This window comes from Lepisosteus platostomus, chromosome 8, assembly GCF_059453375.1.
Source record: "Lepisosteus platostomus isolate fLepPlt1 chromosome 8, fLepPlt1.hap1, whole genome shotgun sequence".
Taxonomy (NCBI): Eukaryota; Metazoa; Chordata; class Actinopteri; order Semionotiformes; family Lepisosteidae; genus Lepisosteus; species Lepisosteus platostomus.
In genome coordinates this window covers 54,276,196-54,304,010 of record NC_142618.1, presented here as the reverse complement: position 1 = coordinate 54,304,010, position 27,815 = coordinate 54,276,196, and the positions used below count along the sequence as shown (strand labels likewise).

At 33.9% G+C, this 27,815-nt stretch overlaps 1 long non-coding RNA gene across 1 annotated transcript; it reads left to right on the top strand.

Annotated features, from left to right (window-relative positions):
* Nucleotides 1-6,290: 6,290 nt before the first annotated feature.
* LOC148657542 (uncharacterized) lies at nucleotides 6,291-17,563 on the top strand. Its single transcript, XR_015940990.1, has 2 exons — nucleotides 6,291-6,720; nucleotides 17,379-17,563. It is a non-coding gene; the product is annotated as an uncharacterized LOC148657542 (long non-coding RNA).
* Nucleotides 17,564-27,815: the final 10,252 nt, after the last annotated feature.

The window sequence follows — 27,815 nt, the reverse complement described above, 5'->3', positions numbered from 1 at the left end:
GCATAGAAGAAATAATAACAGTAATTTTCATCATCATCATCATCATCACCCCATTCTTATTAAGGATTTTTTTGTGTGCTTTATTAATTATATCCGTGCTAAAACCTGTTTGCTGTGCAATGCAGTTTTTTCATATTTGGATTATTTTAATTTAATCATGTCTATCAAGAAAATACTGTATGATGCTGCTGTAAAACTACACTCAATGAGTATGTGAGGGAGTACTGTCTACTGTTATATGAATCCTCTTTAATAATGATGACGGAGTACTGCCTGCTTTGTATTTGTATAATATTAAAACTTTGTGGCATTTATCCATTCTTTAAGCTGCAGTGCTTGAGTGTTGTTTCAGCACAGTGGATGAAAGGAGAAACTCAGTAGACCATGAACTACTGATATTCTACACCAGTCTCTCTGGAATCGCTCTTCCTGTCTAATTCAGCTCACATAGTTCCTGTTCTAAAAATCCTTGCCTTTTATCAGAGGAGATTATACTGTAGGTTAAACTAAGAATATCTGTGCTTTGTAAAAAGGAAAAAAATGGAGCAGGGAGAAATACAGTTAGGCCAGAATGTAAAACAAAGTGTGCTCACCAAATGAGAAAGCACTTCATTATGAAGTTTTAAATAATGCATATGATGAAGCAATGGTGTGTGAGACAGAAATTCACATTCCACTGATTCAACTAGTTTACAGTAAGATTGAGATCGGGGAATTGCTGTGGCTTGTGAGAGTAATAGAAATCTGTCTTGTGACCCTCAAGTGAACCATACCATATTCCGCAACTGAGTATAATATATGAGTCTATAGAGATTCAGGTAACATGGTGTGAAGTAATAGATGTGTATACAGTACACAAATGCTTGGATGTCTTCGTATTTTGCAGGGTACAGGTACTGTACATCCTTCATGTTATGGTATAAACAGGGAAATGTTTTATTTTTATCTAGTACCTAGAGACTGCCTGTTTTAGATCATGCTGTACTTTGAGTTAATTCCTTAGACAAATATCAGCTTTGAAAGAATTCTTCATTGAAGGTCATTCTGCATCTCAGTGCAGGTGCAGTAATTGAAGCAGCATGCACTGCAGTGTTTGTGAGGAAGGTCATGCTGAGGACAGCATTCTGGTGTAAACTAAAGGTTAGTCTCTAGTCATCAACCAATACTTCAGTTTACAAGATGCACAACAGCAAAGTGTTTACATGGTTGTGCAGAACAACAGGGAAAAACAGACTGGAAATTATATTTATTTTTCTGTCAAAAGACTACCACATTTACTTCTAACAGAAGGATTAATAGAAGAATTATAATCCTGAAGTCTACAACGTTTCAGATTCAAAAGAGGCCTTAAATAGCATTTTGACATTAAGATAATGATATGTCATACCAAAGTCAAAACTTTGACAACTACCTGAAAGATGAAAAGTATGTTCTTAGCATTTCATACAATATTGTTTCTCTTTTGTTACATTATATTAAGTGTTAAATTAACAGATTACTTCAAATTATTTTATAGATTTCAAAGTTTATAACCTTAATATGCATTTTCTGTGCCATTTACTTCATCTTGTAATGTATTCTGGATTTCTAAACATCAACATAGTAGTAATTAGTATAGTAATAGTATCTAATAGATAGATATTTTATTTCAATATATTAAGAAAAAACAAAATCTGGTCCCTTCTCTTCAAGCTTCTTTAGAATTGTGCTTTTGCTTCAATTGTAGGAAGTTTACCAGAAAATTGATATAAGAGATAAATTCAGAAGGCTTTTGAAAAGAAATCTTTTGTTCAGGTACTACCGTAGAATTACCAGGTTGTCATTAGTTTTGGCATTTAAAATTATTGTGAAATATCAATAAATTGACTTTAAGCTGTCTGTTTCTTCATGTAATTCATGACATATGAAATGAGTGCAGCATATCAATGTTTTTAGTGATTTTCCAACTGTGTTGTGTGACCATGCTCACCTCCTTAATCAAATTAGAACAGTGGAGTAAATAGTGTAATAGACAAAGGAGTGCGTTAAACACACACACAGAAAAAAATGACTTTAAAATAATGCACAGATAGTACTGTGATTTGGTCTTCATCGTGCTCTTTTTCAAAAGGATTATGCTTCTCTGATCTCACACCCATTTTACTGAAAAAGGTCAAATTCAGACATCTCGAGTTTCATCCAAGCATTCTCCATTTATCCATTTATCCCCAAAACCCCTTTTGCTTGTGAGTTGTGGAATATTGGAGCACAGACCACAAAGCTAAACTGAGAGCACATGACTGCTTTCCTAGGGATCGGTTGTCAGCAGATTGCAGAGCCAAGGAGAAAGGAACAATTCAGAATAGCCAGTAAAACCTGGTCATCCAACAAAATCCCAAGCCATCATGGGGAGAACGTAAACTCCACAAAATAACCCACTTAATGTTGTAAAGATTCAGTTGTATTTATTAATTGAATTTGATCAACTGAAATGTTGACCTGTACCTAAAGTTAAAGCATTGCTTCATTATTTCTGTTATTTGGTTGACACTTCATAGTGACTTACATCTGAACCCATTTACAGTATACAGCTGGGCATTTAAAGTGAAGTAGTTCTCACAAGAACACAATAGTAGTGTCCCCCTGCAATTTAAAAAGCCCAACATATTTTCCACAATTTACCTATTTATACCTTATGGCATCTGAAAATGGACTGTTTATTTGTTGACCAATTTCATAAGTGATTGTAATTTGATATGGTTTTCTTTTGGAAAAAATATTATTATTATGTAAAAAACGCATTCCATGTTCAATACATTCAGGTTTAAAAATCACTCTAGAACAAACTAAGCTTTGGCAGGATCTAAAAGTAACATTAAGCTCCATGGCCTGAATTATTTGTTAAATACAAAAGTAAAGCATGAAAATAATTAAGTGCTAAAAATGGACAAATTCCTGGTAGGTAAATACATAGATAAAGACCAATCTAAGATAAAAATGTATTAAAGAAATCAAACTCATTTATAAATTAGTGTTATAAAATGTATCTACAATTTATATGCATATAATACTTTTTTATAATACAGTTCACCACCATTTGTTTTTAGAACACATTTTTTAACAACATTTTTTACCTCATTTTTGGTCTGTCATTACCTGCCTGTCTTATTTCACGCTTGGCTGATAATCTACCTTCTAACTCTGCCCATAGCAGCAAGGTTGTGAAAGTGTAAATTTAGTCATTGTTGATCAGTTTGCAGAAATGAAAAAAAAACACCTTTAGCAAACAGCTTTAATATTAGTCATATTTGCTAACAGTAATATTGCTTTTACCATTACTTCTTACTTATCTTTCAATGACTAGTTAGTGCCTGGTGCTTATTGTATGAAGCCGGGTAAACTCCAAAGACCTTTGTACCTTTAATTAGAATCTTTGAAATTCAAACCATAAAGAATCAGTGTGAATGATAAATAGCTCTTAGAGCAAAGTAAATACATAAAGTGTAGCAAAGGATTCACAAAAAAGTGATTATGTGTCCATGTGAAAAGTAGAACTGCTTCAACAGCAAATAAGTTCTTAGGAAAGTTTGTTGGTACAATATTAAAGTACATGATAATTCAGTATTCTATATCCTGTGTAAATAAAACAAAATGTGAATCTTTTTTCTGATTTAATCAAATACCTAGACAGTTATGCTGCCCTTAATTATTTTAGCTTTTAATCAACATGTAGTAATTTTTTAAGAGTTTAAGTATTTTATGGTCTTTTGAGTAATTCCATTCAGGGAAATTAATAACGTCTCAGTGACAGTGGAAGAACTAAGGTGTTTATTAAATTATGGAAGAGGACGTGTTTCAGGTATTAGAGGGATTCAAGATTTTTACATTTCCATGACCTGATGGTATCCTATCAATTACTCTTATGCAAACAATAGATAATATCCATAAGCCATTAACTCTTGTAATAGTTGCTCATGAAAGAAGAATTTTTAATGTAGTACCCAAAAGGTGATACAAAACTGAACCAATTGATTATCTACCAATATTTTTAACTTCTATTACATTAAAAGTTATGGAAACAATTATAAAACTTAAATAGATCACCTATGAGGAAATGCATTCCTTAGGGATAGCCAGCATGAGTTGCAAAAAGGTAGGTCTTGCTTAACTAACTTGATAGATTTTGATAAAGGTTGTCATAAAAGATTGATTGTCAAATTACAGATAATATGTATTCATGTGTATTTGGATTGATCATAATAAAAAGAGAATATAGATAAGGACTGAATACTCAAATCGAGATGATGCAATTATCAGGGATCTGTATTATGAGCACTACTTCTCTCCTTTGTTAGGATCAGTCTGGGTTATAGATTATACAAAAAACATTATACAGATAGAAAATGATGTATAACAACAGATGATGTATAAGATGAAAAAGTGTGGAGTATTACAAATGGGTTTCAAACACAAACTACCACTGAACGTGGCAGAAGCATTTGACCATCTGCACCTGGAAATTATTATCATTATAATGGTATCTCTTATGCACAGTGCTACTGTATGTGTTAAAACTGAGACAGAGATGAAGATAAGATCATGTAGAGCTTGTTTCCTAATCATACTAGCGGGGTTCAACCAGGTGTTTAAGGGTGTTTTGAGAGCGATCCTCAACATGTTCAAACAAGAGTTTTAAACAACAAGGTCACAGCACTGTGAGGTTACATTCATTTCTAACCATCTGATGAAGCATATTTGTCCAAAACATCATGAAATGAATGAATGTTTAAATGTATAGTTTGTGAACAACTTAGAAACTTAATTTTCTTTGTCAGTCCTTTATTTATGTACTGCAGTTTAAACAACTCTTAAGGCTCTATATTAGCGCCTTATCATGATAAGGGAAATAAAACATTCTGTAGGTTAGTCAGCATTCTGGCACTGCTGTTTCTACAGTACATCTTGTGGTACGTTTGTTTTTACATTCTTGATTTCAGAACCAAGTCTAAATTTAACATAGGTTTTAATAGTCATTCCCTTTAATATCCATTCCCATAGTTTACAGATGTCAGAATTAATGTACATCTTAATAAATTGCCTGGGAAGCACATGTTTGAGATAAGACAGGAATCCTTACTGTTAGAATTTGTGGAGCTAATTTTATAGCTCTATTTCAAAGATGTGGATGAGAAAATGTCTAATCATTATCACTTTACATGAATTCAGAAATGCTGCTATAGACTATAGATACAGAGACAAGTTGTATATTTCTGCTTTCGTAAATGTTTAATCTTTCTAGGTACTGGCAGGTGACACTGTAGCTAAGGCTCTGCACGTGTGGTGGGAAGGTTGCCGGTTCAAATCCTTTGGCTGGCAGAGAAATCTTACTCCATTGAGCCCTAAGTAAGGCTCCTAACCCCAGCTGCCCCAGGGGTGCTGTATAAATGGCTGACCCTGTGCTCTGACCTCAAGCTTCTCTCTCCCCATCTGTGTGCCTGTGTGTCTCATGGAGAGCAAGCTGGGGTATGTGAAGAGACAAATTCCTAATGCAAGAAATTGTATATGGCTAATAAAGTTATCTTATCTTATAAATAAAAATTGAAATTAAAGTACAGTCCAGGTTTTGACACAAGTTTCTAATTTTTAACTTTAAACATTCTAATTAAATTTTAAAATGATTTAAGAAATAACAACCTTACTGTTGTTACTTACTCTTCTTTAATACATGTAATTCGTTCTGTATGAACTTTATTACTGGCAGTTTTACATGATTAACAAAGTAAAGGTCAATTCAGTCAGGCTTATGCCCCGTATATAGAGAAATTGCCCTTGATCTCATTCTGCTCATGTTTGAACAAATTCATTATGTCCCTGGTTACAGTGAAAAACTGGATGAAGTCAATTTCATAGAAGAAACAACATAGAAAATGTGTTAATTTTAGTTTAGGAATAACAAAATTTAAGATCTTTTGTCTCAGAATGTGTAAGTAATTTTAAACTGTTTTGAAGAATTAACTTTTTTTGGTGCTGTTCTATGCACTTGATAGGTTTTATCAAGGTTAAATTTTATTTAACTCCAGTCTTAAAATGGTACATTTGCTCATAAACCTAAAAAAATAGAAAAAAAGAAAAAAGTTTTATCAGATGTTTTTTTCCCAGAAATCTAACAGATATGTGCTGTATGCCTCATTAGCAGAGTGGAACCACAAGGGTATTCTGGTTTCGTTCTGGCTCATTTATTAAGCTGTGTACACTCTGGATGAACTGCTATGTACATTACTGCCAAAGCATCCTGCTGTGTGTGAGAGAAAACACATTTATGTGGGCAGTCACAACTTTTGTTTATTAGAATTTGTTCTATTTTCATTTCACCACAGCAATAGCAGGTTGCGCTGATATTGCAATGCTAAAAGCTGTAGGACAGGTACAGCACCAGGAAGTTAAAGTTATGTACACTAGCTTAGAAAAAACAACAAAGGTCAGAGTCTGCAGTTTGTAGGTAATTTATTATGCAAAAGATGGTACTGAGATCAAGCACAGAGATACTCCGCAAATCACGTGTGTCATGCTTATTACTTTAGTTCATTTAGTTGCTACAAGAATAGTAATAGTAATAAGAACAGCTGTCAAACATACACAAGCCTTATTTACTCAAGATGAGAACAGCAAAACAACATTGCTGGAATATGTTTGAAATTGGGGCTTTGTCAGCATGTGTTGACTGCAAGGGCACATGTAAAAGTTAGTTCCACCTACAAAATTACAACTTAACAGCCAAAATGTTCTTTATTTCTGCTTTTCAGCATGCAATTAACTTTTACATGTTTCAGTCCTGGAATATTGTTTTCATAGAACTGATTTTTGTAAAGACACGTTAAGAATTACAAAACATATCTCTGTAACAACCATGACCACGAACCAAAGTTGATTATCAATAAATATCAACAGGAAAGCAGTGTTAATAGTAAATGATGCCTCATATCCACTACATTCCCAAATTGAAAATTTACCCAGACAATGTTTCAAAAACATTTTTAAGAAGTCATTCATTCCAAGTGCCATTACCCTTTTAAACACTGATGCACAAATCCCTTCAAAGCATTGCATCGACAGCATACTGTATACAGTATGTGCATGTCACTCTATTGTATTGTATGGCATTGTGTTTTATATTACATTGATAATATAGATCTGTAAATTCCACTGAATGTTTTATGTACTCTGCATATACATTGTTTTTATTGTTGTCTATGTGATGCCAAATGGAAATGTCCACTGTATGAGGACAATAAAGTATAATTTGATTCTGATTTTGATTGTGATGTTACTCAACAGAAGACTGACATTTGCACAAAAAGCAGTTTACATCTGAAACAAGCTATGCACTCATGTTCTAGAAAGCTGTTAACTCTCTCTTACCCTCCAGGAATAGACTGGGTGAGATCCACCAATTATTTATTAACAACAAAAAAATCTGGATGAGCTGAACACCTTCCTCTTGCTTCAAAAGTTCTTTATTTTGAAATGTTCATATTATTGATCTCAGAATATTCTATTCAGATAACTCAAATTTATTTGCATTGTGTGAAAAAAAATCTTTACATATTTCTTTAATGAAGTACTTTTCCATGGTGAAAAGAGAAAGTAGGGGTTTTATGATCATTGATGTTTTCTTTATAATAGTGAAGTGAATAATGTAGTGAAAAAGTAAGTAAACCCCCTCAAGACTTCACTGACAAAGTTTCTGATTTTATATACAGGTGGAAATCACTTTCTGATGATCAACTAATCATTTGCACATGTTTCGGTGCACCTCATTCTACATGCCCTCTTAATTGAGATGGTACCACTTATTGTTTCACACAAAGATATTGAATGCTGACTGGTTTTTCCTAATAATTAATGACAAAGTAGATTATGTATGTTATTTGTCAAATGAGGTTAGTTTCTAATATTAAAAGTTGGTTACTATATAAAAGTTAAATATGTTTAAATATGTTAAACCATAAATTCTTAAGAGGTTGTACTTTTTCACCACATTGTATACTGTAAATATGTTCTGTTTGAATAAGAAATATTTTTTTAGAAATAAGCAAATAAGCAAAGCTTAGACACAGACAAATCATTTTCATTACAGGTTATTCTAAAATGGGGTACCTATCATGTAAGGGCTTTTGTTTTAAACGAAGAGATATACAATAAGTGTAAAAACCTTGTAAATCAAACCCCCAATGCCAGTAAAACTATGCTTTTTACATCATTATCTTGGATCATTCCATTTTTTATATTTGAGTGAAAATAACAAAAAACAAAAGCTTTTGCTGCATTTACTTAGCCCAAAATTCTAAAAGTGAAAGCTAGCTATATTGGGAGTTTGTTATGACTAAACAAGAGTCTTAGCTCCAAATGCAGGTTCTAAAGGAAGAATCTGCTCAGCAGGAGTCACTGCAGCTTTGTGTCAGAGCCCTGAGCATTACTAGGGAAAAGGATCTTTAATCATTAGCTACTGTTCTGTAAACAGGTTATCATAGGGGTGCATGCTGTGTTCCAGCAAGGGATCCCATTGGGAGATTAGATAGAAGGCAAACCCCACCCAATCCCACCCAGTTTGGAGAGGCACTAGGGCAATGTACAGTATCATCTGTTTAATGATGCAACAAGCTGACATGATAAACACTCCTTTGAAAGTATACAGTGGAAAAATTGTTGTTTGTAATGTTCAAAAACTCGATTCTTTTCCTGCCATACCAGTTGTTTCATTAGATGCCTCAAAATATTACAAAAAAACGAATTTGTTTACTTTATTTTAAAATAATTGCTTAAAGCACTAGTATGACAACTTAAAATTAAATATAAATTTATAACATTATTATTATATTTAGTTATATATGACATATCTATAGAAAGCTATCCCTTGTGAAATAAATCAAATAAGAATTAAATTAAATCAAGTAAGTGATTAACTGAGAACATTAATTGTACAGTAGAAAAAATATTTAATGGATGGCTACAGTATATATGTCTTTATATTTGAACAATTATGCAACTTTATTCATAACCTACACTGCAACAAAGGATTAACGTGAATCCTGCTGTATCTTCCTTGCCGCTTCAAACCATTAACCTTCATGCCACATGTCCAGTGAAACCTGCTAAGTTAACAGATATCTTAAGATAAATAAAAATTTCCTTCTGTTTCTCTGTTTATTAATGCATTGAGTCTACTTTTAAGAAGAACTATTATTTATAAGAATACCAATATTTATATAGTAAGGACATTGTGTGAATACAATAATACCACTTGCAAGCTTGCTGAAAATATTCTGAACAAAATGTCTAAAATTAAAATAAAAAATAATTTTACATTTACGCATTTGTGGTAGTAAGGTCTGTTCTATTAGAAACTATTTTGAAATATTTGAGCAAGTGAGAACAGGCATATTTCTATAAAGAGACAAATGACTGTCATTGAACTATGATTTCATAAGCACACTAGCGTGGTTCAATCAGTTGTTTAAGGTGGTTTTGACCACATGTTCAAACAAGAGTTTTAAACAACAAGGTTACAGCATTATTATTCATTATTCATTCTCATTAATGCTTTTAATAATAATAATAATTGCTTACACTTATATAGCGCTTTTCTGGACACTCCACTCAAAGCGCTTTACAGGTAATGGGGACTCCCCTCCACCACCACCAATGTGCAGCATCCACCTGGATGATGCGACGGCAGCCATAGTGCGTCAGAACGCTCACCACACATCAGCTATCAGTGGGGAGGAGAGCAGAGTAATGTAGCCAATTCATAGAAGGGGATTATTAGGAGGCCATGATTGGTAAGGGCCAATTGGAAATTTGGCCAGGACGCCGGGGTTACACCCCTACTCTTTTCGAGAAGCACCCTGGGATTTTTTAATGACCACAGAGAGTCAGGACCTCAGTTTTACGTCTCATCCGAAGGACGGCGCCTGTTTTACAGTTTAGTGTCCCCATCACTATACTGGGGCATTAGGACCCACATGGACCACAGGGTGAGCGCCCCCTGCTGGCCCCACTAACACCTCTTCCAGCAGCAACCTTAGTTTTTCCCAGGAGGTCTCCCATCCAGGTACTGACCAGGCTCACACCTGCTTAGCTTCAGTGGGTTGCCAGTTGTGAGTTGCAGGGTGATATGGCTGCTGGATTTCTTTCATCTATACAATTATCAGTTACCTACATAATTACCCTAAAATGTTGTCTTACACAGAAAAAACGCATTCACCACTAACAACATCTTGTGCAATAAGGAGTGGAAGAAACTTGGAAATTAAATAGCTCCAATGTGCAGTTACAGCTTCCGCCTGGTGCATCAAGACTCTTCCAGGAGGATGCTTACCTATATAAGCAGTTGTTTGGAAAAACATGAAATCATTTTTGTGATTCTTACAGTGATTATTACAGTGTATGAAAATATTTTCATACACTGTAATAATTACTAAAAAAGAAAAGAGGGGAAGAAAGGTGCTAATGAGCACTGGTGATTCAAATCTCTTCTGTAATAAATTCTGTCCCTTACTCCAAACCCAAAGTACTTTCATGTGGAATTTTCATGCTCTCTCCATACTGACATACCGAGTAAATCTGTCTCTAAATGATCCCATAATGCTTTTTTGGGTTGGCCAGGGTGTGGTCCGGCCCTGTGTTTCTGGGATAGGCTTCGGGTAACCATACGAAATTTCTTGTCACAGCTCTATTCCTAAAAGCAAGAATAATGTGTTTTAAATAGTTAGAGAAGAGTAGAACTCCCTTCAATGCATCTTCTTACTGTATATCCCAAGTAGCACAAACTTGGTGACATACAGTGTATATATGTCATTCACATGTTATTAGCTTGATATTTCTAATAAAAGTCTCCTTAAATCCACATATCCATGTATCTCACCAACAATAAGTATTAACTGTGTATCATATCACACTGATCTTTACTATATGTTTTTTTATTTCCAATACAGTCTTTGAAATGCTATATTTGTAATGTTCTAAAAAGTGACTGGAGCAGCCTATATAGTTTTGACCCCACGGTTCCATCAGTGCAAGGGGACAGGAACATTACACAATATGGGTTTGCCCAATTGATCTTTAATTATTTTTTCAACTAAGTGTCAATAGTCATTCAGACAGATTAAACCCACTGAACTGTGAAAAACAATAAAGTCACATCAGCTAAGCCTAAGGGAATAAATAATGCATCCCAATTTACAAACCCGCTAATTGGTGGTGAATAGGTTTTGTTTAACAGATACTATTTCCTTCTGTCTAATGGAGCTCATCAAGTACAGGATTAAAGCATGAGGTCACTTTAATTAGGACCTAGATGGATTTTACTTTGAAGTACATATTCACTGTAGACAAAACAGTAAAATAATCTACATTGTCAATATCACAAAATAATTTTCCACTTCCAACAAAAAGGAGAATAAGAAGCATAATTACAGAACTCAAATCAGAAATTCAAATAAGTTGACAAATAAATTACACAACAACTTTATTTAGAGGTAATTTTTGCGTTACTTTTAACAGTAAAAGAATGACATTTGCAAAATATAAATGAAAAAATAATTACTTTTTAAATATAAAAGCAACTACATTGCAGCACACACTGTTATTCTATTTATTTACGATGATCATCGTAAAAAATGTAAGCTAGCTTTTTGGGCTGATAATATATAATTGATCATTGGAATTTTTTCTTGAAGTTCAAGTATTTTATCCTTGAAAGAAATCAGATTAACATCACTATGCAATAGTATATATGGGGTCTTTTGACATTGATTTATTTTAGTAACGGTGGTGCAATGGTTAGCATTGCTATCTTGCAGTGCAGGGCTGGTGGGTTAAATTCCAGAGCTGTGGTACCGCGTAAAGCAGGGATCAGCAACCTATGGCACATGTGCCGTTATTCGCATGCAATAGTAGCGCTACTGTTAAAATTTTAAAACTATCCGTGGCATGTAAATCCATAAAAACAAGAGCTAACTCTTGTCTTTCCCCTTCGGAAAGGTTGCCCACCCTTGGCGAAGAGTTTGTACGTACCCTTTGTGTTTGCGTGGGTTTCCTCGGGTATCTCAGTTTCCACCTCAGTCCAAAGCCATACTCTTAGATTACTTTTCCTCTGGAAAACTGATCTGGTGTGTGTCTTTGTATGTGTATCAGTGGATTAGCATTCTATCCAGGTTATATCCAACTTTATCCCGATTGTTTGCTGGGATAGGTTCCGACTTCCTTACAATTCTATGAATACAGTGGTTAGAATACTACCAACACCTGCCTTTTTAAATCTTTTTAAATCCTTGTTTATTGTCCACTAGAATCCTGTTGCCATACAGATGATCATCTAGTGTAGGTGTAATTTCCATAACCTTATTTGTAACAGAAGACATATTGATTTATAATTATGGTGCTATCATTGGTTATTAGCCTGTAATGAGTGGTTCCTGAATGTTTATTAACAACGTGTGAGTACCATATCTTGAATTAGTAAAATTCTATTAGGACCTGGAGATTTGTTTGCCTTAATTGCATCTAGTACCTACAACACCACTGCCTCTTTTAAGTAAATATTATCTAATAGTGTATATAACTTTCCAGACCAAGGCACTTTATGTAATAGGTAAGCCATTTCCCTTTTATTTTGTAAAAGTTTACTATGTATAGGAAACTTTAGTTGTATGTGTTCCTATGGCATTTTTATTTTTAGAAAGCTTTTACAATTTATTTCAGCACTAATTGCTATGCAATTATCTTTTCTGTCTCTGTGTTGACTTTTCTAATGTCTTAATTAGCTGTACATGCAGTTTATCTTCTTTAACTGGATCCTGTATCTGGATTATGTACTAAATTCAATTTCTTCAGTATCCTTGCCCATTCTCCTTATATTCTGTCACATTCTTTCATAGTGTGCCTTTCAGAAATTGTACACTTTTGTTTTGGTCTCTACCTGTACAGGTTTGAAGTGTAACATATTATGATCACAGTTCCCTAATGATTCTTTCACCTCTGTTTTTCCCCACTGTGACTTGATTATTTGAAAAAACTAGGTCAAAGCAAGCATTTCCTTTGTAACAAACAGCAAAATAGTAATCATTAGCATGTAGTTATATTTTTAATATGAAACACTCATTTTATTATACACACACACTGTATATAATTAGATAAGACTTTATTGATCCCGAAGGGAAATCGTTTATACACATATTTTATTATTATCAGTGACATCATTTCCATGATGAGTTTAATGAAAGAAGTGCCAGTCTATGAGAGAAGAATTAAAATCCCCAAGATAACCACTTTTACAGATTCATGAGATTATTATTTAAGACTTCATAGTTTATATCTGAATACATTGACAATTCCTTGCATTATATGTTGCTCTTTATACTGAAGGACCTTAAAACTATAATCTAATTAAAGCAACTGCAGGATCAATGTTGTCCTGCAGTCCTAATTACCACATTGACACCTTCACAACACTGTGTCCAGATCAGCTCCCAAAAATAAAAAGTGGCTCTAGAATGAAAGTAGGAGACACTCAGTACAAAGCTTGAGTCCTGTGACAGATTTATTTTACAGGAAAATTATAATGGTTTGAGGTACTAGAATCTTTTCATTAGCTTTTCTTGTGCTCTTAAGGAGCACACCTCTTCAAAACACATCAGAATAGAATTTCAAGCACAGAATAGATTGGTTTAGAATTTGTTTGCAGGTTTAAAGATGTGTAAATGAAGAACCTTGAAACAATGTTGGCCTAACACCTTCTAAATATATTCCAAAACCCCAATTCAACTATTAAGGTATGTTATAACCAAGTAATCCAACTACAGTATATTGTTGAAAAACCACAGGCAATCCCAAACCACACAGTGCCTCCTCCACACACCAGTGAATTCTACAATGTGAAAAGGCCAACCTCTGATTGTCAGAAAATTCAATGCAATCCACTTTCTTGAGGTATTAAGTCACCTTTCTAACAGGCTAAAATGACCCCTGTTACATAATATTTTTCTCTGATTAATGTCAAAAAAAGTCTGTTCTGTATATACAGAATTGGTTCAATGAAAGGCCTTACATAATCTTTAGTAAAACATTTATTATTAACAGTCCAACTTTATATATATATAACGTGTTATTAAATTATTAATAAATATTTTTTTCTTTAAAATATAAGGTACAGTTAAGTCATTCCATCTGAATTTTGGGATCACTTTGTCTGGGATTTATTTATGTTTTTGAGAAAACATTTGTTTGTTGAGAGGCCTGGTCTCTTTCTAGTCTTAGGTTGGTACACACGCCTGGGAAACAAACATAAAATTATAATTCTACAGTACATCTATATTTCATGTTTAAGGGTTTCTATGAAATAACTTCGGCAGCTATAACTATTTCCACAGCCATAGCTAGGAGATTCTATACGCAACAGGCACCTAAATTCGATTAATTTGACCTCTATACACAACTGAATTCTATAGTACTAAAGTGCAGACAGGTGGTAATCTGAGAAACAGCTACTGCAAAGCTATAGGAAATGCAATTCCCTAGGTTATTTAACACTTGGCAAAACAGATCCTACAGTATATCGTTCCTTTGTGTGAGGTGGGTGTCACCCTCACTTATGTTGTAGAATAATGGAATCAATTACAGGAGAGCAGAAGAAAGGAAAACAAGGGCAAACACTGTGCTGACAGCTTTCTGTTGTCTAACAGTGTCTTTTCAATAATACAACTCTATGAAGAGACAGACTACACATCATGCATCTTGTTTTTATCTTATACACAGCATTACCATATTCTAGTGTAATCTAACAAGATCTCAGCAGCTGAGTGATGCTAGGCCTGGCCAGCAATGAGATGGGAAACCTCAGAGGAAAACCATTGCTGCTGTAATTGGTGTTGGGGATCAGTACATGGCACTCCTCCACAAGTTCAAAAAACATTTTCCCAGCACGATGACTGAGGACATTCCACTGCAGGAAATATTGTCTTTCGGTTGAGATGGGCAGCACAATCATGCATTGCTAAAGTTACGCCTTAGTTAAATAAGCAATTTTTTCTCATTTCTATACCTCATCTGGTATTCTGTGCTGCTGTTGGGGCTGGGGCTGAGTGGCCACTTTATTAGGTGCATCTACCTAAAAGCGAGTTAGTTACCCATTTGCTCTCAGAACAGCTTCAATTTGTTGGGACGTGGACTCAACAAGTTTCAAAAATGAGGTTCAAGGATGATGGTCCATGTTGACTCTGATGTGTCCCATAGTTGTTCCAAATTAGCAGGTGAAGGATCCCTACTCTGAATAATTAGTTCCATCTCATCCCATAGATGCTCGATTGGTTTCAGATATGGTAACTGGGGAGATCACTGCATTAAGCTAAATTCATTGTCACATTCATGGAACCATTCCAGGACTTTCTTAGCCTTGTGGCATGGAGCACCTTCCTGCTGAAAAAGCCCATTGGCATATGGGTACACTGCTGCCATGAAGGGATGCATGTTTGGCAACTATGCTCAGATATCCTGGACTCATGTTGATTTCGCCAGGTCCTTCCATCACCATTAAACCGCAGGAACCAGGATTCATCAGACCCTGCAATGTTTTCTCAGTCCTCCAGTGTTCAGTGTTTATGTTTGTTAGCCCACTGCAACCCACCTTCTTGTTTTATTATGCGTATAATGGCTGTCACAAAGCACCAAAGTAGGTGTTTCACTTCAGTGGTGGGTGAAGTGTGTTGTCTCCTATATGTTAAAAAAAGCACTTTTTAAATGTAATCTATTATTCGTCATTTAGACAGGCAAGCTGAAGAAGAGGCAGCAGTTATAGCTCAGCTGCCACTAGAGGTCACTATATGGTTACTTGTAAATAGCCACAACAGGAGTAATTGAAATAAATATTAGATTATTGGTAATTTGTTTAGAATTTAGAATTAGAATTTAGAGTGCTTTTGTTTGTTTTAGAGGAACCCTTGACACTGACATTGTTAAAGGTAGACTTTGTAATGGTAATAATTATAAATAGGTTTGTATGGCTTTTTAGGGAGTGTGTTCCATGTATCTGTTGAGCAAATGTTAAATGTTTCCAGAAGCTGAGGACATATTATGTGCTATCTGGTCCTTTCATTTATATCTTTTTCAACTACTGGTGATCAATGACTTTTTCACCAGCAGCTATATCACCCTGCAACTCACAACTGACAACCCACTGAAGCTAAACAAGTGTGAGCCTGGCCAGTACCTCGTTCCTGGGAAGAGTTGAGATTGCTCCTGGAAAAAGTGTTACAGTAGTTGGATCAGTAAGGAGTGCTCACCCTACAGTCTGTGTGGGTCGTAATGCCCCAATATAGTGATTTCTACACTATACTGTCAAAAATGTGTCATCCTTCAGTTGAGATATGAAACCAAGGTTAAAAATCATTAAAAATCCCAGGCTGTTTCCCTAAAAGAGTAGGGTTCTGGACATATTTCTCTCTGGCATTTACCAGTCATAGCCTCCTAATAACCCTCATCTATGAATTGGCTTCATTAGTCTGTTCTTCTCCTCACAGATAGCTGGTGTGTGGTGAACATATAATCCAGGTGGATGCTACACATTGGTGGTGGTGAAGGGAATTCCCCATTACCTGTAAAGCACTTTGAGTGAAGTGTAGAGAAAAGCACTGAATAGGTATTATTATTTCTTCTCTTTTCAGCATGGTAAAAACCTTTATTTGTTCCTTTGCTAATACACAGGCAATTAACCATTAATAGAGATGTTAACATTTACAAGTCAAGTGTTCTCTTAATGCTGGGTATGTTTATTTTCTACAGTAGTGTAAATGGATTTTGTAACCCCTTACCTAAAGTGTTACCCAAGGTTCGGTATAGGTTACTGAGAGAATATATTAATTTTTTATATTTGACATTAAAATTAGTTTTTTGGTTGCTGTTAAAACACAATTTTTATTTATATTTTGTCATGAAAAAGCACAAAATATATATGAAAATCTAACCTACATGTATAGTTGAAAGCTATGAAGGTCTTAAGTTTTTTCATGGATTGTAATCACTTCTTTTTTAAATTACTGGTCTAATTAATTAATTTAAAAATATATATAATTTTATATAAGTTTTAAAATGAAGCCCACAAACACTGAAAGAACACAATTCAAGGGGTCTTTTGTGGATAAATATAAAATAAGTGTATATGGATATAAAATATTATATGATTAAATTATTATTTATATATTGATTTATGTATAGCAAATTGTTTTGCAAGTTTAATTAAAACGATGTATAATTTAAAATATATACAAACATTATTTCATGATCAAATGTTATACAGGATACTACATGTATATTTTTCATGAATTATTTTTTCCTTTTTGTTGCAGAAGTGGTTTGGAGTCACACCCAGAATTTATCTTAATTTCTGGTGCCCTACTCTGCTCTTATCTCAAACTGCTCATGTGAAGCCTAGCATTGCCCTCCATTTACTCAGGCACAATAAGAACATACTGTAAGTGTATGACTATTGTCAACCTTTCCTCGGTAATAAAAGTATAAATGTGAAACAGAATCTATGACCTTACAATGTTTTTGTCACTGCTACAAAACAGTGTAAAAATGTTACCACTGCCTTACAGTTATCATAACACATTTGTGTCTAAATGTTTACTTCCTCATTATACAGCACATAAACCTAACTGTCAAAGGTCCTTATGTCTACACTGTGCATATAATTCAAAAAGATGCCTGTTCAGCTTTATTACCTTACTTTATTAAGATGTTTTTTTTACTACCTATTTATTCAGGTCAATAGTAAGTCTTAGGAATTGTGTACATTTTTTTGTTTTAAGACAATGCAGTTAATGAAATGCAAAACTTTATTAGCAGTAATATTATACCTAGTCATATATGTCATTGCTGAATCCAAGGGCTAAGAGTCTTTAATTAGTTTCACTAGTTTTTCTTCAAACTTGTGTCAGTTGATTTAAACTTATACAGTATATCAGTTTTCTCATGTCAGCTTCCCATTAAACAACTAACAGCTGTTAGTATAGTATCTGCCTTGGTGAGGTTTTCTGTGTTGACAAGTGTTGTGTGAGCACTCATGCATTCAACTTTATTATGCAAATTGTTGATTTCGTTGCTATGCCATCACTGCCCTGATCTAAACAAAGCACTTTTGCTCTAATATCCACAGAAAGCTTTTTTTTATATGGAAATCATTTTTATCACCATCAAACACAGTCTTTGCAAATCAGAATTGTATGCCATCTTTCCAATCCAGCTCCAGTCTGGAACAGACATGGAGAAATAATAATAAAATAATTAATTAACAATAAGTAATAAAAATTAATATTTAATATTTATTTCCTCAAAATGCAGATTTGATCATTTAAAAATGTAAACAATATATTAAGAGAAAACACTCTTGTTACAAAATGTCCTTTTTGATGTTCATACTCCTATTATCAGTAAAGTAGCATAAACAGAATGAACAAGGAAATAACTGATAGATCTAACGGTACAGATTCAATACAAAAATCACACTAAAATAAAACAGACATGAAAATGAACCTAAAACAAAACAATCAGCTAGCAAGCACCGTCTCTTTGAATGTTCTTTCATTATGTAGTAACTTGGAGGAGTAAATGTTTATGCAATTATGGATTTATGAATTACACATTGAATATCTTTGCAATTTCCTTCATATGTGTGTGCATTCTGATCATTACAGTTTTGAATAAAGTTTATTTGAAGAAAAGTATATCTGTTACTTATAATTCATCATAATATTTCAAGATTTTTTATTTGCCATATACAACAAGTGAATTGGAATGCTTACTCGTTCAGCTGAACGCGAAATGCTTACTCGTTCACACACTCTACTGTTATATTACAGTAACAAAAAAAATAGGCACAAAAGACGAACAGACATGGACAATACATTAAGACAACAGACATCATAATACAGCCAAGATTGGATATAGTGCAAACAGTGCAGTGCCTTAAAGTGCAGGTGCTAGTTTGAGCTGTTTATGATGGTTTAATATGGTATTATTAGTGGGGGTTGAATACTTTTTCAAGGCACTACAACTAAGTAATAGAATGTAACGGCTGGGTTGCATGATGGCACAGTGGTCAGCATTGCTGTCTTATATACCGGTAGCTCCGGAGCCCTGGGTTCAGTTCTGGACCTGGGCTGCTATCTCGAGGATAGTTTTTTATGTTTTCCCTGTGTTTGTATGGCTTTCTGCCATGTACTCCATTTCTTCTCACAGTCCAAAGCCATACTGGCCCTGGTGAGTGTGTGTGTGTCTGTGTTTGCACTGTGACAGACTGCCGTGCCATCCAGGGTATATCCTGTATCGCACCCATTTCTTGACAAGGCTCCAGTTCCCCCATGACCCTGTATTGGATGAAGCAATTAAAATATACTTAATGGATGGATTTAATAACTTGGTGAATCAAGTGTAACCACAGCTGGATAAACCACCACATGTAAAAAATATGTAACATGGAAGTTATATATATATAAAAAATCTGGGAATATTTTAATGAATATTTCCTTCTACAAACAATAATTGCAGTGAAAAAAGCTGAGTGAAAATTAAGTAAAAGTTATGAAATTGTGACTTACAGTTAACATATTTTCACATGTTCCTCATCAATTAAATTGATACCCTACAGATTTCAAAATATTCTCCTAAATATCCTAAATTGTGCCTGTGTCTCATTTCTCAAGTTTTCACTGGAGATGAGTCAATAAAACTAAATACATTATAAAAAGTTTCCCTACATTTCTTTTACTTACTAGTACTGCGATAACAATACAGCCTGAATTATGCAGTAGTAAGATAAAGAAGTTGTGGTAGACACAACAGGATACTACTTCAAAGATATATTAAATATAGACTCCTTTTTCCACTCAAGTTTCTTTCACATTCACATGGTCTTTATCCATATAAGTTTTTTATATATTAATTATAAATCATCTTGTTTATTTCACTTCAAGGCTGATGATCCAATGTTTATATTTTTGTGTTTATTAAAGCAAATACAAATGCAAGTGGGTTCATGTATGAATTTAAAGAAACAACTTTTTACAAAGATGTCCTTTGGTTAATATAAATTACTTTGGAAGAATATATTACTGTATGACTCAAGATTAAGACAGAACCATTGTTAAAATTCTTCCTAAAGTGAACAGTAAACCTGAGATAATTTAATTTCTGCAATATAGTTTTGTGATATAATGATATTTTATAGACCAGTTATCTAAAAAATAATTTAGATTTTTTATTTTCTTTTTATTTAATTTTTTAATCATTACTTAATCAAATTAGAATATTTTAAATGGGTATATTAGTAATATTATTATGGTAACACAGTATGTTACTGCCTGTAGAATACCAATAACTGTTTTAATTGAAGTCAATGGGTGCTGATATTAATTTCAGTAATACTGTGCGACTTAACTGATAATTTTGGTTATATAAAAAGTTATATTAAAACAGGACAAGAATTTAAAACAATCTTGTATTTTAGTTTTTTTATTTAACCCTTTCCCATTTAAGATGTGTAACATTTAAAAAAAACTTAAGTTCTAAAACAAAAATAATAAATAATTATTAATGAAATAATTAGTTCTTATAATTTCCTGTAAAGTCTTTATCAAATTAAGACGGACTTACAAAATCAATGGGTGATTGATCTCCCCTCTCTCTGGGTTTCAAAACTCTGTACATTCTAAGGTATAAAATATCACTGGGGTAATGCTTACCTCTTAGTCACCCAGCTGCTCAGGTAATTCTAGATGTTACAGCTCACCTAATGCATAGAAATAAACTCTGAACTTTGCAGATTTATTTTCAGCAAATACTGGGTCCATTGAACACCATCTCAAAAGAATCATATAAAAGATCATTGTATTTGATTTTCTTCTTTCTACAAATTAGTTGTTTAAAACTACAAATACCCTGTAGAAACCCAATGAACTGAAATCTAAAACAATAATCTAACTCAAATTACCAGAGAATATTATACAACTAATGTTCAGTGAATATACAATTACTTCATTACAAAGTGGCTAATCACCCAACCACTTTCAGAATTATATATTTTGAAAGGTATCTGTGCAAGTTTAGTTGGGTGAATAGCCTCTTACTTCATAGTATAAGGGAAAATGAAAACAAAAAGAAAAATGATTTATGACCCTCTTTAGGAAACTTTATTTATACAAGTTTAGTTACTTAAGTCAAACCACTTTAGTTTGTTTACATATTTTGTCTAGCTCTTAAATTCTAAGACTTCTGCTGAACTATGAACACTATTAAAAAGTGCTTATTATAAACACAAGGAGTTAGAATTAGCAAAAACTATTTGCACAATCACAGTTGTGCAGAAAAGGCTGGTAATTGCTATGTGCCCAAATGTAGCCCTAAACACTACTATAATTTATGTTACTCAATTTTGTTCTGTTACTTATTTTTCTGTTGGGTAAATAATAAGGACAAATGGTCTTATTCAAACAGACGTTGGATGAATAAACATCCCTTAAAAAAAAGACAAAAAATTGTGCTCAGAAATAAAATAAATATTATTTTATTTAGCATAAAAAACACTTTTATTCAAACATAATCAATAGACGTATACAGTACAATTATATAGGCTATCTAAAAAGTTAGATCATCAAGTGTTACAGGGCTTAGTGCACTGAACATGTCACAGAAGTGATGTTAAGCCCTTGAAACGTAGTCTTTGTAGAATTATACTTAATAAATCTAATTTCTTTTTGAAGGTGCTCCTACAAACTAATAAGAAAGCTGTCATTTACCATGACTACCATTTCAGTTTCTGCTGCTGACAGTCCTTTTAGTTTTTTCCAATCTACATGAGGAAAGTTAAGCCCCCCCACGAATGTTTCCCTGTATACTGTACATACCCATTCCTATTTCTTCCTACATACATCCCTAGTTTAATCACATAAGACTGAATTTCAATTCCTATTTTGAATTTCGGTGGTCTGCAACATACTCCTAGCACCATACTAGGTTTTATGCTTCTTTTTATAAATCTAACCCATATGGATTTTAAGACCATTGATTTATCTTGGTTAATGTCTTGTGCCTGCATCCTCAGTTTGATGCGCTATTCCTCTCCATCTTCCATCTTTCCTGTCACTACAGAATACTTTCTATCCACTAAAGTTGTATTTGTTACTACCACTCTCTGTTGTGTTTCAGTTATTCTAATTACATCAAAAAACAGTTCCTAGTATTCAGGTATAAGTATTTAAGACCTAATCATTTATGGGGTATTTTTAACTGTAGTCCCTAAAGATATTTTTTTTTCGATTTTCTTTAGATTCTTCACCCTTACTTCATGGTTTAATTTAATTTCTTTTTTGAATACTTACTCCTAATCATCTTGTATCTTATACATTCAGCCATCGTTCATATTTTTCTCTACATATAGCCTTTACTGTTGAAAAGTTTCCTATGACAGAGAAAGCTGAAGCCTTCTGCAGGCCACTATAGTCTCAGTCATGTATTGTACTGTCAGATTTGTTCGTTTTCCTTTGTACTATGCAAACAAGATCCCTGAGAAGACCACTAATTCGCTCCTATTCTTTAGTTTCTGTCCAGCAATGTGTTTCATTTGTTAGTTTTTTTCAATGGAATGTGTGTTATATAGGCTGATGTCATAATATGTGTTGTATAGGCTGATGTCATTTGTCCCAACATGAACTCTAACAAAAGGGTTTTCACCTGCCTTTAATAGTAGCCTGTATACTCTTTGGATAATATGAACCATCTTAGCTACAGGTTACCTAAAAATCAACATTTATTGATCAATAGACATAAGGCAGCAGAAACTTTGGATTTAAAGGTTTTTAAAAAGTTTGATTTTATATTTGCAGTCATAATATGTATACTGTATATATAATGTACACAATATAGTACATAATATGTACTATAATATATATTATATATACTATAATAAAACATTTAATTTCCCATTTATACTTAAAACATTAAGAATATTCATGATGCCAGGTGAGGAACAGCCAAGGTTATGGTACTGTATGTATATTGTATGTTTTTCATATACATTATACTGTATATATAGGTCATTTTTTATTACACATTTAATTACACTTTTTAGGCCACTTCATTCCCACTCAAATTAGATATGTCCCATACTTTTGCTCTAGAAATCCTAGAATGTGTGCTGCCCAGGTGCATATGAACATGCACCGACAGAGTTCTGGTTATGCAACACCAGCTTAACAAAAGCTGACACTTCATTTACCAGAAATACTTTCAGCAGATTGATCAGAGAGCAGATAACTGTCTGCATATACCCTACCAGTACGTCGTACCTATTTGAATCTATGATCAAGATTAGGAATCTTCACATTTCCTGGTGGAGGGAGGTGGATAGTTTACTCAGGCAAAGGTAAAAAATGGCCAAATCTGTTTTCGAACAGTACATACTATATATGTATATTTAAGACTTAAATAGCCCTAATTTTCTTTCTTATGTCTTTAATGAACATAATGTGATACTGATTAGTTTGTATGCTTTTGAAACATACATACTGTACAAACAACAATAATCGAGAATGTTTTGACTCATTTATAAGTCATGCTGTCAATCACTCCTTTGAAATTGATTACCTAAGTGTGGTTTGTTTCCATTAGCCCACATTCAGTTTTTAGAAGTTTATTCGATTATCGAATAAAAGGTCTAGATCAAAGAGTGTATACATTTGCTATGTAGCTTAATGGTCTTATGGCTCTGCAAAAGGATCTTGGTTTTTCATCTTTGAAAACATTAAATGCATTTTCTTTAGAGTATACCAGATCAGCTGTGAATCATACACAGAGTACTGGTTTTGCAACACCAGCTGCAGCACCTTAACAAAGCCGACACTTCTCTTACCAGAAATACATTCAGCAGATTGATCAGAGAGTAGATAACACACTGCCTGCATAATGCCTGCATGTACCTGATGCCCATACGAATATAAAATCAAGATTAGGAACCTTCACATATCCTGGTGGTGAGAGGGGAGGTAGATCATTTATTGAGTTATAGGAACAAAAAAAAAGACACCATCTCCTCTTAAATAGTATATATTGTTTTATGAGCTTTACATTTAATCATGCCTGATGGCTTACTTAATGTACATGTTTTCCATTAGCCTTTGTTCAGTCTTTAGGAGATTTTCTCATTTGCTTATTGAATAAAGGTCTAGATTAAAGAGTGTTTAAGTCTGCTATTTAGCTATGTATCCTACTCCCTCCCAAAAAAGAAATGATAACACCTTTTTTTTTACATATTACATTTTGATCCTGCAATTTGCTGTTCTGAAGCACAATTCTGTCAGATTTCCAAAATATCCCTAATTATGTATATTAAGATACAGGGGAATCCAGGGGTATTGCTCATCTCTTTCTGACTCACATTTAGGCAATGATGAGTGTGTTCTTTCAAAGGGTGTGATATGTAATTATGTAGGTTCTCTGTACTACAAAAGATATTCCAGGTGATGCCATAGGCCTTCTTTATATTTTCTATTCAGATATGCCTTTCTGATTTATTTTAAATGTACAAGTAAAAAGGGATGCATAGACATTTTATACCAATTTATCACTAAAACATACTGCACTAGTTATGGATTTGTGGCCAGCGCAATACAAAATTGTGCATGATTGGACATTCTACACATGGCTCATTTTATAAATGTTTTTTTGTCTACACAGCAACTATAAAAATTTGAAAAAAATCATGCAGTATTAAGTAATTCAGCAAATCATGTCTAGGATAAACAAACCCCAACTATATCTGAGAAAGGTACATAGGATTGATATCTAAGTATCTACAGTAAGTGCAGTTCAGCAGCGCAGATTAAGGCATTATGTGCTGTGCTATTTTCAGGTTTTCAACCTGCTTCCCCCGTGTAACAGATGGCCAAATGCCTTTTTTAAGGATCATGTGAAAATGCATTTAAATGAATTATTGGGAATGTAAGGCATGAGGAAACATCACCAGCCGAATTGCCTGGGGACATAAATGACAGAGGGTTGAAGTGTGGAAGAGTGAAGTTAAGTCAGTCTGCTGGTTTCCAAAGTGCACATACAGTACCACAGAAATTAGTTACTAAGTGACTTATTCAATATCAATATATTGAAATTTGCAGCTACTTTTTATGGATGTGGGGACAATAATGGAAACTTGCTGTCCAATAAGCTATAGTAACTGCATCAATAAACATTATTAACTTATTTGAAAGTATTTTTGCATAATTTTAATTACAGCTAAATTATTATTTTTGTCTTGTCCAGCCTTCCCCCCACCTCCCCTCCTCACCAACTCCACCATTCCAAATTGTTCAATGGAATCCCATCTTCTGCTTCTACTGATCATGGGATACATCAATATTACCCAGAAAAAATGATATTATTAATTATATATTAACCCATTTTACTTGTTAAAGTACAACTATGCTATACTGATTAGCCCGAATTCGGGTGTAACAGTTGTCTATGACTGCTCCCTCTGGCTTCATCCCCCTCCAGCCTCTCTTTCTGGCATTTTTAAATTGTCAGAATTAATTAACATCAATTTATCTTATAGAACACATATTGATCAGAAGCTGAGTTACACTGAAACTATAGACAACATTTGGTTTATTTCAAATACACAAGAACTTTAATCTTAAGCCAAATGTCCTAGAGATGGCATATAAAAGCCTTGTTGAGAGCATCCTGGCATTTAACATGACAGTTTGGTATGAAAAGCAAAACCAAACTGTCCAGGATTGGGAAACAGAGGCCCCAGTTCTGCGATTTATATCATAGTACAGTTCTCAGAATGGCAAGGAACATCACATCTGATTCCACACACCCACCCCATTCTCAATTCACAATGCTCCCATCAGGAAGATGGTATAGGGTACCAAATTAAAATAAAAACACTTATAAGAAGTCTTTTGTCCCCTCTGCAATAATACTACTCAATGAATATACTATATGTAAATGTAGTCCCCTAGTCCCCCCACTATTTATTTATCCATTTATTCATGTATCACATTCTGTTGTTGTGATTTCATGTGATTTTATGTGACTCTCGTGTTTTGCTTGTGTGTTTTGTACTTCTACGGGATAAGCCAAAGACAAACTTCCACACCAGTGGACAATACATGATCTATCTGGGACATGAAATTTACATCTACTGTATGTTCCTTTTAAGAGGTGATAATTCTACAAAACTGATTTAAGAAGCACTGGGAAAGGGTAGTTGCTTCACCCTAGAAAGATCTAAACTGCTCTTTCCCTCTCTCTGACAGTCATACCAGTAAGATACTGTACTGATATTTTGTGCCATGTCACCTTGATTGGTGTCTGTTACACAGGTCATACGTACAGTATCTATGAGGGAAAGATCCATTTATTTGTTCCGCCTTAGTTTTAGTGCTGTATTATTTGAACTGATTATAGCAAACAACCAGAGCTGCAGTGTTTGACTGGTTGCAGGACTTTAAGAACCATGTTTGCCTGTCTCAGTGAACCAGAGCCAGAGAACAGACCTTGCAGACATGCACTACATAGCAGGCAATTCTTCCCCCCTGTCTCACGTGATTAAAGCACAACCCCCTCCAGGAACTGGTCTGTCCTTGGGAACAGAGCAGTGAAGGAGAGAGAAGCTGTGCCTTTAACAATATTGCAGTAAATCACAAAGGACTATAAAAAGCAATTCATTATCATACTGTAGTTTATGAGTAAAGTACAGAGAAATTCCAGCTTTGTATTAGTTTCAGTTATTTAAAAGTACAGTAGTATGTGAAATTTTGGTAATGATTTATTTGAATGTTGCTACATAATAGCTTCATAATTCCTTCATAACTGCTACACAAGATGTTACAATCACATGCATAATGCTTTATAGGGACATGCGCAAATGACATTACTCGTGCATAGAGGAGCTGGGTACATCATATATTCACTGAAAGGTTTTGTCACAAAATAGGAAATCTCTATACTATGTGTTGCGAAACGGAAGATTAATGGCCTAATTTTATTTACAAATAAAATCTTTCGACATATAGATTGTTTTTTTTACACACAGTAATGATGAAACAGGTCTTTTTAAAGTTCCAAAAGCTATACGTTCAAAACGATAGGAAAAATACAGAGACTTCGCTACAATATTTTTTGTCCTATTTGATTATTGTCTAACCTAACTTATAAGGCTCTCTTTTCAGGCGATTTGATATGTAAAACCACAGGCTTATACTATGGCATCTTCTTCAGTGGAAGTCCTATGAATATGAAATTCTTCAGAAATACTTTGGCAATTTCAAAATTCAAAGTTTTTTTCATGATGAAATCATCGTCATGAAGATGATTTTTTCATGCTCGCACAAATCATTGGTTAAGTTTCTGGACCTTTAAATAGAATGGTATATCAATCTGGTTTTCCTTAACCATTTATTTCAGTGGCTATGACCTTCTTTATCAGCCCGCTTGTGAATGTTTAGTAGGTAAAAGCACAAGGGAGCGGAGTGTTATGTAAGCTACTAGAACAGATAAGATGCATTAGAGTTGAAATAAATATTTAATGACACTTTACATTTGTAACACTTAGTTTGGACAAAACATGCCTCTGAGTCTACCAAAGATGCCATCCATGAGAAAAAATGCTGGATTTGCTGGCAATTTCCTCCCCTGATTCAGAGCATGCCTTTGCAGAGAATAATTTATTTACTTTGGCAACTTGCAGGAAACAAACCTGCATCTATTTTAGAGCACAACCA